The following is a 16,009-nucleotide window of genomic DNA, read 5'->3' on the forward strand; positions in this document are numbered from 1 at the left end:
AACCCCAGGGTTAGTAGAAGGAAAGAAATCTTAAAAATTAGGGCAGAAATAAATGCAAAAGAAACAAAAGAGACCATAGCAAAAATCAACAAAGCCAAAAGCTGGTTCTTTGAGAAGATAAATAAAATTGACAAACCATTAGCCAGACTCATCAAGAAACAAAGGGAGAAAAAACAAATCAATAAAATTAGAAATGAAAATGGAGAGATCACAACAGACAACACAGAAATACAAAGGTTCATAAGAGACTACTATCAGCAATTATATGCCCATAAAATGGACAACGTGGAAGAAATGGACAAATTCTTAGAAAACTACAACTTTCCAAAACTGAACCAGGAAGAAATAGAAAATCTTAACAGACCCATCACAAGCATGGAAATTGAAACTGTAATCAGAAATCTTCCAGCAAACAAAAGCCCAGGTCCAGACAGCTTCACAGCTGAATTCTACCAAAAATTTGGAGAAGAGCTAACACCTATCCTACTCAAACTCTTCCAGAAAATTGCAGAGGAAGGTAAACTTCCAAACTCATTCTATGAGGCCACCATCACCCTAATACCAAAACCTAACAAAGATGCCACAAAAAAAGAAAACTACAGGCCAATATCACTAATGAACATAGATGCAAAAATCCTTAACAAAATTCTAGCAATCAGAATCCAACAATACATTAAAAAGATCATACACCCTGAACAAGTGGGGTTTATCCCAGGGATGCAAGGATTCTTCAATATCCACAAATCAATCAATGTAATACAAAATTCAACATCCATTTATGATAAAAAGTCTCCAGAAAGCAGGAATAGAAGGAACATACCTCAACATAATAAAAGTTATATATGACAAACTCACAGCAAACATTATCCACAATGGTGAAAAATTGAAAGCATTTCCCCTAAAGTCAGGAACAAGACAAGAGTGCCCACTTTCACCACTACTATTCAACATAGTTCTGGAAGTTTTGGCCACAGCAATCAGAGCAGAAAAAGAAATAAAAGTAATCCAAATTGGAAAAGAAGAAGTAAAACTCTCAGTGTTTGCAGAAGACATGATCCTCTACATAGAAAACATTAAAAACTCCACCAGAAAATTACTAGAGCTCATCAATGAATATAGTAAAGTTGCAGGAAATAAAATCAACACACAGAAATCCCTTGCATTCCTATGCACTAATAATGAGAAAATAGAAAGAGAAATTAAGGAAACAATTCCATTCACCATTGCAATGAAAAGAATAAAATACTTAGGAATATATCTACCTAAAGAAACCAAAGACCTATATATAGAAAACTATAAAACACTGGTGAAAGAAATCAAAGAGGACACAAAAGATGGAGATATATACCATGTTCATGGATCGGAAGAATCAATATGGTGAAAATGAGTATACTACCCAAAGCAATCTATAGATTCAATGCAATCCCTATCAAACTACCAGAGGTATTTTTCACAGAGCTAGAACAAATAATTTCACAATTTGTATGGAAATACAAAAAATCTCGAATAGCCAAAGCAAATTTGAGAAAGAAGAATGGAACTGGAGGAATCAACCTGCCTGACTTCAGGCTCTACTACAAAGCCACAGTCATCAAGACAGTATGGTACTGGCACAAAGACAGAAATATAAATCAATGGAACAAAATAGAAAGCCCAGAGATAAATCCACACACCTATGGACCCCTTATCTTTGACAAAGGAGGCAAGAATATACAATGGAGAAAAGACAATCACTTTAAAAAGTGGTGCTGGGAAAACTGGTCAACCACTTGTAAAAGAATGAAGCTAGAACACTTTCTAACACCATTCACAAAAATAAACTCAAAATGGATTAAAGATCTAAATGTAAGACCAGAGGAGAACTCCTAGAGGAGAACATAGGCAAAACACTCTCCGACATATATCACAGCAGGATCCTCTATGACCCACCTCCCAGAATGCTGGAAATAAAAGCAAAAATAAAGAAATGGGACCTATTAAAATTAAAAGCTTCTGCACAACAAAGAAAACTATAAGCAAGGTGAAAAGACAGCCTTCAGAATGGGAGAAAATAATAGGAAATGAAGCAACTGACAAACAACTAATCTCATAAATATACAAGCAACTCCTGCAGCTCAATTCCAGAAAAATAAATGACTCAATCAAAAAATGGGCCAAAGAACTAAATAGACATTTCTCCAAAGAAGACATACAGATGGCTAACAAACACATGAAAAGATGCTCAACATCACTCACTATCAGAAAAATGCAAATAAAACCACAATGAGGTACCATTTAACACCAATCAGAATGTCTGTGATCCAAAAGTCTACAAGCAATAAATGCTGGAGAGGGTGTGGAGAAAAGGGAACCCTCTTACACTGTTGGTGGGAATGCAAACTAGTACAGCCACTATGGCAAACAATGTGGAGATTCCTTAAAAAGCTGGAAATAGAACTGCCTTATGACCCAGCAATCCCACTGCTGGGCATACACATCGAGGAAACCAGAATTGAAAGACACATGTACCTCAGTGTTCATCGCAGCACTGTTTATAATAGCCAGGACATGGAAGCAACCTAGATGTCCATCAGCAGACAAATGGATAACAATCTGTGATACATATACACAATGGAGTATTACTCAGCCATTAAAACGAATACATTTGTATCAGTTCTAACGAGGTGGATGAAACTGGGCCAATTATACAGAGTGAAGTAAGCCAGAAAAAAACCCACCAATACAGTATGCTGCTGCTGCTGCTGCTTCTAAGTTGCTTCAGCCGTGCCCAACTCTGTGTGACCCCACAGACAGCAGCCCACCAGGCTCGCCTGTCCCTGGGATTCTCCAGGCAAGAGTACTGGAGTGGGGTGTCATTGCCTTATCCCCAATACAGTATCAGTTCAGTTCAGTTCAGTTCAGTTCAGTTGCTCAGTCATGTCTAACTCTTTGCGACCCCATGAATCGCAGCACGCCAGGCCACCCTGTCCATCACCAAAACCGGAGTTCACTCAGGCTCACATCCATTGAGTCCGTGATGGCATCCAGCCATCTCATCCTCAGTCGTCCCCTTCTCCTCCTGCCCCCCAATCCCTCCCAGCATCAGAGTCTTTTCCAATGAGTCAACTCTTCACATGAGGTGGCCAAAGTACTAGAGTTTCAGCTTTAGCATCAGTCCTTCCAAAGAAATCCCAGGGCTGATCTCCTTCAGAATGGACTGGTTGGATCTCCTTGCAGTCCAAGGGACTCTCAAGAGTCTTCTCTAACACCACAGTTCAAAAGCATCAATTCTTCAGCACTTAGCCTTTTTCACAGTCCAACTCTCACATCCATACATGACCACAGGAAAAACCATAGCCTTGACTAGACGGACCTCAGTCGGCAAAGTAATGTCTCTGCTTTTGAATATACTATCTAGGTTGGTCATAACTTTTCTTCCAAGGAGTAAGTGTCTTTTAATTTCATGGCTGCAATCACCATCTGCAGTGATTCTGGAGCCCAAAATATAAAGTCTGGCACTGTTTCCACTGTTTCCCCATCTATTTCCCATGAAGTGATGGGACCAGATGCCATGATCTTCGTTTTTTGAATGTTGAGCTTTAGGTCAACTTTTTCACTCTCCTCTTTCACTTTCATCAAGAGGCTCTTTAGTTCCTCTTCACTTTCTGCCATAAGGGTGGGGTCATCTGCATATCTGAGGTTATTGGTATTTCTCCCAGCAGTCTTGATTCCAGCTTGTGCTTCTTCCAGACCAGCATTTCTCATGATGTACTCTGCATACAAGTTAAATAAGCAGGGTGACAATATACAGCCTTGATGTACTCATTTTCCTGTTTGGAACCAGTCTGTTGTTCCATGTCCAGTTATAACTGTTGCTTCTTGACCTGCATACAGGTTTCTCAAGAGGCAGGTCAGGTGGTCTGGTATTCCCATCTCTCTCAGAATTTTCCACAGTTTATTGTGATCCACACAATCAAAGGCTTTACCATAGTCAATAAGGCAGAAATAGATGTTTTTCTGGAACTCTCTTGCTTTTTCCATGATCCAGCGGATGTTGCCAATTTGATCTCTGGTTCCTTTGCCTTTTCTAAAACCAGCTTGAACATCAGGGAGTTCATGGTTCACGTATTGCTGAAGCTTGGCTTGGAGAATTTTGAGCATTACTTTACTAGCATGTGAGATGTGTGCCATTGTGCAGTAGTTTGAGCATTCTTTGGCATTGCCTTCCTTTGGAATTGGAATGAAAACTGACCTTTTCCAGTCCTCTGGCCACTGCTGAGTTTTCCGAATTTGCTGGCATATTGAGTGCAGTACTTTCACAGCATCCTCTTTCAGGATTTGAAATAGCTCAACTGGAATTCCATCACTTCCACTAGCTTTGTTCGTAGTGATGCTTCCTAAGGCCCACTTGACATCACATTCCAGGATGTCTGGCTCTAGATGAGTGATCACACCATCATGATTATCCAGGTCGTGAAGTTCTTTTTTGTACAGTTTTTTCATGTATTCTTGCCACCTCTTCTTAATATCTTCTGCTTCTGTTAGGTCCATACCATTTCTGTCCTTTATCGAGCTCATCTCTGCATGAAATATTCCCTTGGTATCTCTAATTTTCTTGAAGAGATCTCTAGTCTTTCCCATTCTGTTGTTTTCCTCCATTTCTTAGCATTGATGGCTGAAGAAGGCTTTCTTATTTCTTTTGGCTATTCTTTGGAACTCTGCATTCAGATGCTTATATCTTTCCTTTTCTCCTTTGCTTTTTGCTTCTCTTCTTTTCACAGCTATTTGTAAGGCCTCCCCAGACAGCCATTTTTCTTTTTTGCCTTTCTTTTCCATGGGGATGGTCTTGATCCCTGTCTCCTGTACAGTGTCACGAACCTCATTCCATAGTTCATCAGGCACTCTATCTATCAGATCTAGGCCCTTAAATCTATTTTGCACTTCCACTATATAATCATAAGGGATTTGATTTAGGTCATAGCTGAATGGTCTAGTGGTTTTCCCTACTTTCTTCAATTTGAGTCTGAATTTGTTAATAGGGAACTCATGATCTGAGCCACAGTCAGCTCCTGGTCTTGTTTTTGTTGACTGTATAGAGCTTCTCCATCTTTGGCTCCAAAGAATATAATCAGTCTGATTTCAGTGTTGACCATCTGGTGATGTCCATGTGTAGAGTCTTCTCTTGTGTTATTGGAAGAGGGTGTTTGCTATGACCAGTGCATTTTCTTGGCAAAACTCTATTAGCCCTTGCCCTGCTTCATTCTGCAGTCCAAGGCCAAATTTTCCTGTGACTCCAGGTGTTTCTTGACTTCCTACTTTTGCATTCCAGTCCCCTATAATGAAAAGGACATCTTTTTGGGGTGTTAGTTCTAAAAGGTCTTGTAGGTCTTCATAGAACCGTTCAACTTCAGCTTCTTCAGCATTACTGGTTGGGGCATAGTCTTAGACTACTGTGATATTGAATGGTTTGCCTTGGAGACGAACAGAGGTCATTCTGTCATTTTTGAGTTTGCATTCAAGTACTGCATTTCAGACTCTTTTGTTGACCATGATGGCCTCTCCATTTCTTCTGAGGGATTCCTGCCCACAGTAGTAGATATAATGGTCATCTGAGTTAAATTCACCCATTCCAGTCCATTTTAGTTCGCTGATTCCTAGAATGTCGACGTTCACTCTTGCCCTCTCTTGTTTGACCACTTCCAATTTTGCCTTGATTCATGGACCTGACATTCCAGGTTCCTATGCAATAATGCTCTTTACAGCATTGGACCTTGCTTCTATCACCAGTCACATCCACAGCTGGGTATTGTTTTTGCTTTGGCTCCATCCCTTCATTCTTTCTAAAGTTATTTGTCCACTGATCTCCAGTAGCATATTGGGCACCTACTGACCTGGGGAGTTCCTCTTTCAGTATCCTATCATTTTGCCTTTTCATACTGTTCATGGGGTTCTCAAGGCAAGAATACTGAAATGGTTTGCCATTCCCTTCTCCAGTGGACCACGTTCTGTCAGACCTCTCCACCATGACCCGCCCATCTTCTGTTGCCCCATGAGCATGGCTTGGTTTTATTGAGTTAGACAAGGCTGTGGTCCTAGTGTGATTAGAATGACTAGTTTTCTGTGATTATGGTTTCAGTGTGTCTGCCCTCTGATGCCCTCTTGCAACACCTACCATCTTTTTGGGTTTCTCTTAACTTGGGCGTCAGGTGTCTCTTCACGGCTGCTCCAGGAAAGCACAGGTGCTGCTCCTTTTCTTGGATGAGAGGTATCTCCTCACCGCTGCCCTTCCTGACCTTCAACGTGGGATGGCTCCTCTAGGCTCTCCTCCGCCCGCGGATACTAACACATATGTATGGAATTTAGAAAGATGGTAATGATAACCCTGTAAGTGAGACAGCAAAAGAGACACAGATGTATAGAACAGTCTTTTGGACTCTGTGGGAGAGGGAGAAGGTGGGATGATTTGGGAGAATGGCATTGCAACATGTATAATATGATATAAGAAACGAATCGCCAGTCTAGGTTCGATGCAGGATACAGGATGCTTGGGGCTGGTGCACTGGGATGACCCAGAGAGATGGTACGGGGAGGGAGGTGGGAGGGGGGTTCAGGATTGGGAACACGTGTACACCCGTGGCAGATTCAAGTTGGCAAAACCAACACAGTATTGTAAAGTTTAAAAAAAATTAAATTAAAACTAAACATCCCTGAAGTTCAGTAGTTTAGTCAGTTCAGGTCAGTCCCTCAGTTGTGTCTCACTCTTTGCGACCCCATGGACTGCAGGAGGCCAGGCCTCCCAGTCCATCACCAACTCCCGTAGCTTACTCAAGCTCATGTCAATTGAATTGGTGATGCCATCCAACCATCTCATCCTCTGTTGTCCCCTTCTCCTCCCACGTTCTAACTTTCCCAGCACCAGGATCTTTTCCAATGAGTCAATGCTTCGCATTAGGTGGCCAAAGTATTGGAGCTTCAGCATCAGTCCTTCCAATGAATATTCAGGACTGATTTCCTTAGGATGGACTGGTTGGATCTCCTGGCAGTCCAAGGGACTCTCATGAGTCTTCCTCAACACCACAGTTCAAAAGCATCAATTCTTCTGTGCTCAGCTTTCTTTATAGTCCAACTCTCACATCCATACATGACTACTGGAAAAACCATAGCCTTGACTAGATGGACCTTTTTTGGCAAAGGAATGTCTCTGCTTTTTAATATGCTGTTTAGGTTGGTCATAGCTTTTCTTACCAGGAGCAAGTGTTTTTTAATTTCACGGCTACAGTGATTTTGGAGCCCGCCAAAATAAAATCAGCCACTGTTTCCACTGTTTCCCCATCTATTTACCATGAACTGATAGGACCAGATGCCATGATCTTAGTTTTCTGAATGTTGGGTTTTAAGCCAATATTTTCAGTCCTCTCTTTCACTTTCATCAAGCGGCTCCTTAGTTGCTCTTTGCTTTCTGCAATAAGGGTGGTGTCATTGGCATATCTGAAGTTATTGATATTTCTGCCTGTAATCTTGATTCCAGCTTGTGCTTCATCCAGCCCAGCATTTCTCATGGTGTACTCTGCATATAAGTTAAATAATCAGGGTGACAGTATACATCCTTGATGTACTCCTTTCCCAGTTTGGAACCAGTCTGTTGTTCCATGTCTAGTTCTAAATGTTTCTTCTTGACCTGCATACAGATTTCTCAGGAAGGTAAGGTGGTCTGGTATTCCTGTCTCTTGAAGAATTTTCCAGTTTGTTGTGATCCACACAGTCAAAGACTTTAATGTAGTCCAGTAGTCCAGGTGTAGTCCACCCATATCAGACATGGGAGAACATCTCTGCCCCTTGCCCAGAGCTTTGCTTCTCTCTCTTTTTAAAAAGTGTATTTATTTATTTTGGCTCTGCTGGATCTTCATTGCTGCACAGGCTTTTCTCCAGTTGCAGTGAGCAGGGTCTACTCTCTTGTTGTGGTGTATGAGCTTCTCATCACAGTGGCTTCTCTTGTTGTGGAGCACAGGCTGTGGGGCAGGTGGGCTCAGTAGTTGCGGCTCCCAGGCTCCAGAGCACAGGCTCAGTAGTTGTGGCGCATGGGCTTTGTTGCTTTGCGGCAAGTTGGATATTCCCGGATTGGGGATTGAACCCGTGTCTCCTTCACTGGCAGACAGATTCTTTATCTCTGAGCCCCCAGGGAAGCCCCATCTCTTCTGGTTTAGGTCCTGCTGTCTGGTCCTGTGCCTACAGCGCATCATGCAGCTGCCACAGCTGCTTGGGAGCAGATTGTGTATGATGGTCTCTGTCAAGCAAGCTGCGAAGGATGCTGAGGGCTGTTATCTCCTGGAGGTCTGAGGGTTGACAAAGGGAAACCTGACTGACTGGAAACAGCTTGGCATTTCTTGACACACACATAAAAATTCATAGTCAAAAAGACAGTTCAGTTTGCCATAGCAACAAATCCATTTCCTCTAGTGAGGTAGGCCCTTGCAAGGTTATTAGCTGCCCTCACAGCTCAGCATGTGCTTGGCCTCCAAGCTGCAGGCTCTGTGTGCAGTGCTCTATGCACCTCCAGATTCAGGCCCACGAGCTCCCCAAGTGTCATTTAGATTCCATGCTGGTCAGATGGTCCCCAGGCCTAGTCCTTCCCCAAGGAAGTCACGGGTTAGGTCGTGGTTCCTCCCCTCCCCCTCAAGGGTGATACTTGGTTTGGGGGATGTATGGGGAGGTGGCAACAGCCTGGATTCATCAGTGCTCTTGGAGGAGATTTGTATCTTGTCATGGAGCAACAAGGGTAAAAATAATCCAAAGCAGGAAAGAGTCCAGAGTGAGTCGAAGAGAAGATCATCAGAGCATCTAGGGCCTTGCATGGGAGTTGTTCTGTCTGCTCCTCCAGAGTGTGACCCATTCCCCACCACCCTGAAGAATGGCCTGAGGGCAAGGCAACTGCTCTCATTGCCCTCAGCCTGACCCCTGACTCCTAGTCCTCTTCTGTGGCGCTCTCTAGCCTCCCTCAAAGGGAAGGTGGGCCCTGGGGTCTTAGATAATGGGATGGCTGCTACACTGAGGAGAGAGAGCAACCAGAAATCTTAAAGGACTCAGGGAAGAAGAAGGGGTGGCTTTCTATCCAGGCATGAAGAAGTGATAGGCTGTTAGCATTCCTCGGGCCCAGCCTGATCCTGCCAAGGCCTGGAGAGTCACTGTCCAGTTCAAGTTGGAGGTCAGACCTTCAAGAAGAGCCCCAGAGAGAGGTTAGGAAGAAGGATATTCTCTTACTCTGAGAGGAAGGCCTTCTCTTCCACTTGACCACTATCTTTCCCACCATCATCCCCACCTGAGGTTATGCCTGGATGAGTCGGAAAGTTAACAGTCTTTGCAAGCGGATCAAGGAGACGCTGAGCAGAAAAAGAATCGAGGAGATAACGTCCTGGGCCCCAGAGGCATTCTCCTTCAGTCCGTCTAACAGATAGAAGCTTGCCTTCATTCTCTTTGTTTGTAGATTGACTTTTGCCCTGTACGATAGTATTTTCCTTCTTATGACAAGCCTCCTACGTATCACTCCCTTCCAGGCAACCTGCCCACTCATTTGGAGGAGGTTATTTTTGTGCATGATTTGCTTGTTGGAAGCTACTTGCTTCAGTGTGAGCAGTGCAGATGGAAAGAAAAACAAAAAAGTCGAGTTCTCTGCCTTGGTGGTGAGAGTGGAGAATCAAAGCCTAACAGGCATTTAGTGGTGAGGGGCGAGGTGAGCAGGGAAGGGTAGGGGCCCAGGGTTATAGCCAAGAGGTGCTCCCTCTAACAGTGTTTGATCTAGGTCTGACCATCTTTCTTTATACCTAGTTCTGTCCTCCAGAAATAGGTGGGGTGACCCCAGATAAAAACACTAAAGCAAATGGGATGCCTCTTTAACCCTTTGATGAGTTGAAAGTTATCTTTGCAGGTCAGTTACAGTCAAAGCAATCTATAGAGAAACCTTTTTTTGTTTTTTTTTTTAATGATGAGAATGACACCATGACATAAAAATTGACAAATTAACATCAAGTAGCCTGGAATTTTGTGAAATGAAAAATGACAACAGAAACATTAGCCCTTTTAGTTGTTAAGGAAATGAATGAAATGGAAAGGGAGAGGCCTCTATCCCTTAAGGAGGTAAGTATGGAAAAGGTCGATTTTCATTCCAATCCCAAAGAAAGGCAGTTCCAAAGAATGTTCAAACTACTGCACAATTGTACTCATCTCACACACTAGGAAAGTAATGCTCAAAATTCTCCAAGCCAGGCTTCAACAGTACATGAACCAAGAACTTCCAGATGTTCAAGCTGGATTTAGAAAAGGCAGAGGAATCAGAGATCAAAGTGCCAACATCTGTTGGATCACAGAAAAAGCAAGAGAATTCCAGAAAAGCATCTGCTTTATTGACTAAACCAAAGCCTTTGACTGTGTGGATCACAGCAAACTGTGGAAAATTCTTAAAGAGATGGGAATACTGGGCCACCTTCCCTGCCTCCTGAGAAGTCTCTATGCAGGTCAAGAAGCAACAGTTAGAACTGGACATGGAACAACAGACTAGTTTCAAATTGGGAAAGGAGTACGTCAAGGCTGTATATTGTCACCCTGCTTATTTAACTTATATGCAGAGTACATCATGCGAAATGTCAGGCTGAATGAAGCACAACCTGGAACCAAGATTGACGGGGAAAATATCAGTAACCTTAGATATGTGGCTGACACCACCATTATGGTAGAAAGTGAAAAGGAACTGAAGAGACTCTTGATGAAAATGAAAGAGGAGACTAAAAAAGCTGAGTTAAAACTCAACATTCATAAAACAAAGATCATGGCCTCCGGTCCCATCACTTCATGGTAAATAGATGGGGAAACAATGGAAGCAGTGGCAGACTTTATTTTTGGGGGGCACCAAAATCACTGCAGATGGTGACTGCAGCCATGAAATTAAAAGACGCTTGCTCCTTGGAAGAAAAACTATGACCAACCTAGATAGCATATTAAAAAGCAGAGACATTATTTTTCAAACAAAGGTCCATCTAGTCAAAGCTATGGTTTTTCCAGAAGCCACGTATGGATGTGAGAGTTGAACCATAAAGAATGCTGAGCGCAGAAGAATTGATGCTTTTGAACTGTGGTGTTGGAGAAGAGTCTTGAGAGTCTCTTGGACTGCAAGGAAATCCAACCAGCCCATCCTTAAGGAACTCAGAGCTGAATATTCATTAGAAGGACTGATGCTGAAGCTGAAGCTCCAATACTTTGGCCACCTGATGTAGAGAACTGACTCACTGGAAAAGACCCTGATGCTGGGAAAGATTGAAGGCGCGAAGAGAAGGGGATGACAGAGGATGAGATGGTTGGATGGCAGTGCCGACTGAATAGACATGAGTTTGAGCAAGCTCCAGGAGTTGGTGATGGACAGGGAAGCCTGGCGTGCTTCAGTCTATTGGGTGGCAATGAGTCAGACACAATTGAGCGTCTCAGCTGAACTAATGGAGTCTGCAAGTACATGCTGAGAACCATGAGATGCCCTGTCTGAGCATATGAGAATGTGGCTGTAAGGTTCTCCGCACAAAAGTGTTTTCTTGGCATCCCAAGCATATGAAGTAAACAGACAGCCATGGAGACCTCTCCCATTTGCCATTGTTCTAGTAAATACTCTGAGATAACAGGTATTTAAACATTCTCACTTCAGTGACAGTGCCCACCACATTGAAACATGTAAAGCAGTGACTGTGGGAAATTCATAATGAATTGGAAAACTCCCTGCCAACATAGGAGCCCTCCAGCCCCAGAGCACGCCCACTGCCCTGAGCTGAGCGACATCAGCACCTGTATAGCACACCCCGCAGAGGGAAGGGAGAGGATGGGGAGGGGTGGGGGGACTACAGGAAGGAAAGAAATGCCGATTTCAGTCTTTGGTGTCTATCCCAGGGTGCAGAACCCCTGCCTGGGTGATCATCAGTGGATGAAACTGTTCGACACAAGGTTGATGGGAAATTTTACAAAGGAGTGATCAAGATGAGCCCACCAGAACCTCTCAGGCCCAGCTTGGTGAAACTTGGCATCTGTAAGAGTAGCCCAGCCATACACATGTCTCCTGACACTGTGAGCTAGGCAACACACAGCATCACCGATCACGCATTCTTGCCAAGAAGTTTAATCCAAATTGAAATACTCCTATAAATCTAACTTCTGCACAGGTAGTGGAACAAAATTAAATGATTGCATCAGGAACCAGTCAAAGGCAGATAATGGAATGTTCTACCATGGTTGGCTATGTATTTTTCAAAGCATCATTGAGATTAAAAAGGAAGAGAAAGAAGGAAAAGCAAAAGAAAAAGATACCAAAGAAGAAAGATTGGCTCTATATTCAAAGATACTTAAGGCACATATTAACTTAATAGATCCTGATTATAATAAGTGTGGGGAGAAAATTTGAGGTCGTCAGGGAAACTTGAATATGAACTGCCATTAAATAGCAGGGAGTTATCATTAATTTTGTTTATTATGATATTAGCATTACAGTTATGTGAGACAATGTCCATAATTTTAAAAGATGTATGCTGAAGTTGTAGAAGTGAAATGATAAGATGTGTGATACTTGCTATAAAATACTTAAGGAAAAAAGGATAGGTAAGGCAAGAATACTGTATTTTAGAATTCTTATGAGATGCTTTTATTAATGATACATGAATATACAATGTACACCAGTAAAATACATTTGCTCTGTGAAACATACACACAGTGAAAAACATGTTAGGCCTGTGAGCTCTCACTGAAGCAGAAAGAGTGCTTGTCTGAGTCACTGGAAATAGATGTATTCTTTATCTTTCAAAATAATCAAAATAAAAAAGCTTCTTTAGGATAGAGATAGACAGCTCACATGCAAAGAAATATGGATGACTTTTGAAAAATATGGTTTCTTTGAAAATCCTCTAATTTCAAAGAAGCTTAAGGAATGTTAACCTCAGATTTGCCACTTGGAACAAGACAGGACTGGATCTTTGTCTGGTGCCCAGGCTTTCTTTAGAATAGTAGTCTTCACAACATCACCTGGATTTTTAGAAATGCAGTCTCTAGGTTTGCCCCAGACCTACAGAATCTGAAATATTTGGAGATGAGGCTGAAATCTTCTTTGAACAAGCCCCCTCAGTGATTCTATGGACACTTAAGATGAGAACCACTGCTCTAGGAGCAGCAAGTTAAGTGTTAAGAGGGTATATCAGTTCTGGGAACCCCTGAGGCTGTTTACTGCAATGCAGATGTAATGCCCCAGATGATTCATGACTCTTATTTGCTAAGTGATGGGGGTTTATCCAGTCACAATATCCCACATCCTCTCTTACAAACATAACTCAGCTGTCAAGCTGTTGTCACGAAGTGTGGGTTAACAATTCTCTTAAAATCTAGACCTGACCAGGAGATTGTCATTTCCAAAGGATTTTGAATCTGGTTGGCAGCTTGTGTTCATATAACATCTCATTCTTTGTCCATAGCTCAGCCTCTGTTTTGGTGAACCTCATCCTTGAAGTATTATCAGCTTTAGACTAGACTATTTGGTAGGTCCTTCAGCCTCAGAGGACTGAGTATATCCAACTCCTTGACAGGTCCCCACTCAGGCATTTATGTTTCTTCAGCTAGTTGGTTTATGCAAAAGTTAGAAACAGAAGTAGAGATATTAGCAGAAATCTGTGCATGAGCCAGAAACATTTTTTCTCCCTTGATCTCTGTGAGAAGTGAGAAATTCTTTTTCTGCAAGAAAAAATATATTGTTCAAAGAGATTAGAAGCTCTTCTTGGAAATTTCGTTGTACTTCTGAAATGATCATCTGAATGTTAACTCAGGTGAAAGCAGGAAAATGGAAAGTCACTTGAACAGGTGGAGGCAGAGCTGATGGAGGGTTCAAGGAACCACTGTCTACTTTGGAAAAAAATCAAGTGGATCAATTGTTTACTTTCAAAGACAACGCTGACTATGCAAGTCCAATCTCACTAGGCTCATGACTGCCTACCAACTTGGAGACGTAGGTCTGAATTTCTAAACGTGGAAGCTGGTTTCCTAGTAAATGACAAGACAGGGTAGAAGGAGAATAGATCTCAAAACCTGAAAGTACAAGCTTTGTGTCTCAAATTAACACATATCTGTTTGAACTAGGTCAGATGTGTTCTTCTGAGCTTCCATTTTCTCATTTATGAAATAACAGTAACACCTGGCTTGCAAAGGGTGTGTGAATTCTCTCGCTCTCACCTTCTCTCTCTCTCTCTCTCTCTCTCTCTCTCTCTCTCTCTCTCTCTGTCTCACACATGCACAGAGAACATTCTGTTTTTCTGCAGCCAGGCTTCTGCAAATGCAAATGAGCTCATACATGGCTGGTACAGAGTGGAGCGATGGTGGCCTAACATGGAAGTCCTGACCGACTTCACCAGCACACTACTGTTTCCTCCATGAGTACCCGCAGCTCATCACAGGGTGTCTCTATACAGCTCAACATGGCCAGTGTGAAGAATACAACATTGTCCACGATGTCTTGTCACCCCTTATTTGTGTGGCTCAGTTCAATCCACTGCTCTGTCCAGAAAGTGTTCATAGCATGGTTTTCCCCAGTCTTTGGATATGTTGCCCTTGCGGCCATAACTCAGCAGCCTGACATTCCCTTATACCCCTTCCATCAAGGTACATTCACTTTTAAAGTATTTTTAGGTAAAATTTTTAGATTTATTGTAGTATTTCTCTATGAGGACTTTAACTTTTTTGCTGTACTTTTTATTAGGATTGTTATTATTTTTGTTGATAACCCCAGTTACAAATTTGTACAGATTTTAAGAGGGAGGCTCCTAATAATATTTTTCCTATAAGTTGTGTTTGTTTTAATATGAATGCTAATTTTAGTATTAATTTTATAGAATGCTAGGTTTATCAGGAAGGCGAATATTGCAATTAAGCAGAAATTATGTAATGTATCAGGGGAAAAGAGGAGGGATAAATCTGGAGATTGGCATTGACATATACATGCTGCTAGACATAAAATATATAACTAATAAGAACCTACTGTGTAGCAGAAGGAACACTACTTAATACTCTCTAGTGGCCTGTATGGGAAAATAACCTTAAAAAGTGGATATATGTACATGTATAACTATTTAACTTTGCTGTACACCTGAAACTGACACAATATAGTAAATCAACTATACTCCAATAAAAATGAAAAATAAATGACAAAAAAGGAAAGGAATTGCATAATGCACATATACACACATCCACACTCATATAAATGTATGTACACGTTTGGATTCCTGGTAGCAGTGGTGAGCTCTTGTCACTTATTTTAATTTAAACTTTTGCTTTTTGGAGAAGTCACTCTCACCTGTATGACTTCGATGGGGACAAGGATTACCTGTCAGTATTGTGTCTGAAAACACTGGAAACTCATTTGCTCAGCCCACTTGCAGCACAGGCAGAGGCCCATCAGAGCCCAGCTATGCCAGGACTCTGATGTGAGAGGTAGTGACACTAAAACCCAGGGGCCAGGTGTCGTCAGTCATTTTTTTGTGGCAATGGTGTCAATGATTTCCTCCTCAGAAGGGTCTTGGGCCATAGCTTTTGTCTTCTTAATTCCTGCTTAGCCTGGAGCTAGGTCTTCAGGGGTATGAGACATGAGTTACCCAGTGTGCTTTCAAAACACTTGTCTGCTTAACTCAGTCAGAATTAGCTTCTGTTTATCGCTATGAAAAATTCTAGCTGACATAGTAGTTTTTATAAGAATATGATTATTTTTTAAACGTTTCCCACATTTACTATGCTTTAAGTGATACCCAAATCATCAAATTACCTGTCTGTTCCAGGTATCTATTGCTGCATTTGACACACCACCCTGAAATCTTAGTCACTTAAAACAATAATGTACCTTTATCTTACATGTTTCTACCGGTTGACTGGGCCCAGGCAGGGGATTCCATCTTGAAGTCTCTTATGTAGCTGTAGTAAGGAAGTGGCTGGCACTGGGGTTATCATCTGAAGGATGGACTGAGGTAGTTGCCCA

The sequence above is a fragment of the Capricornis sumatraensis genome, chromosome 2 (assembly GCF_032405125.1).
Source record: "Capricornis sumatraensis isolate serow.1 chromosome 2, serow.2, whole genome shotgun sequence".
Classification (NCBI taxonomy): Eukaryota; Metazoa; Chordata; class Mammalia; order Artiodactyla; family Bovidae; genus Capricornis; species Capricornis sumatraensis.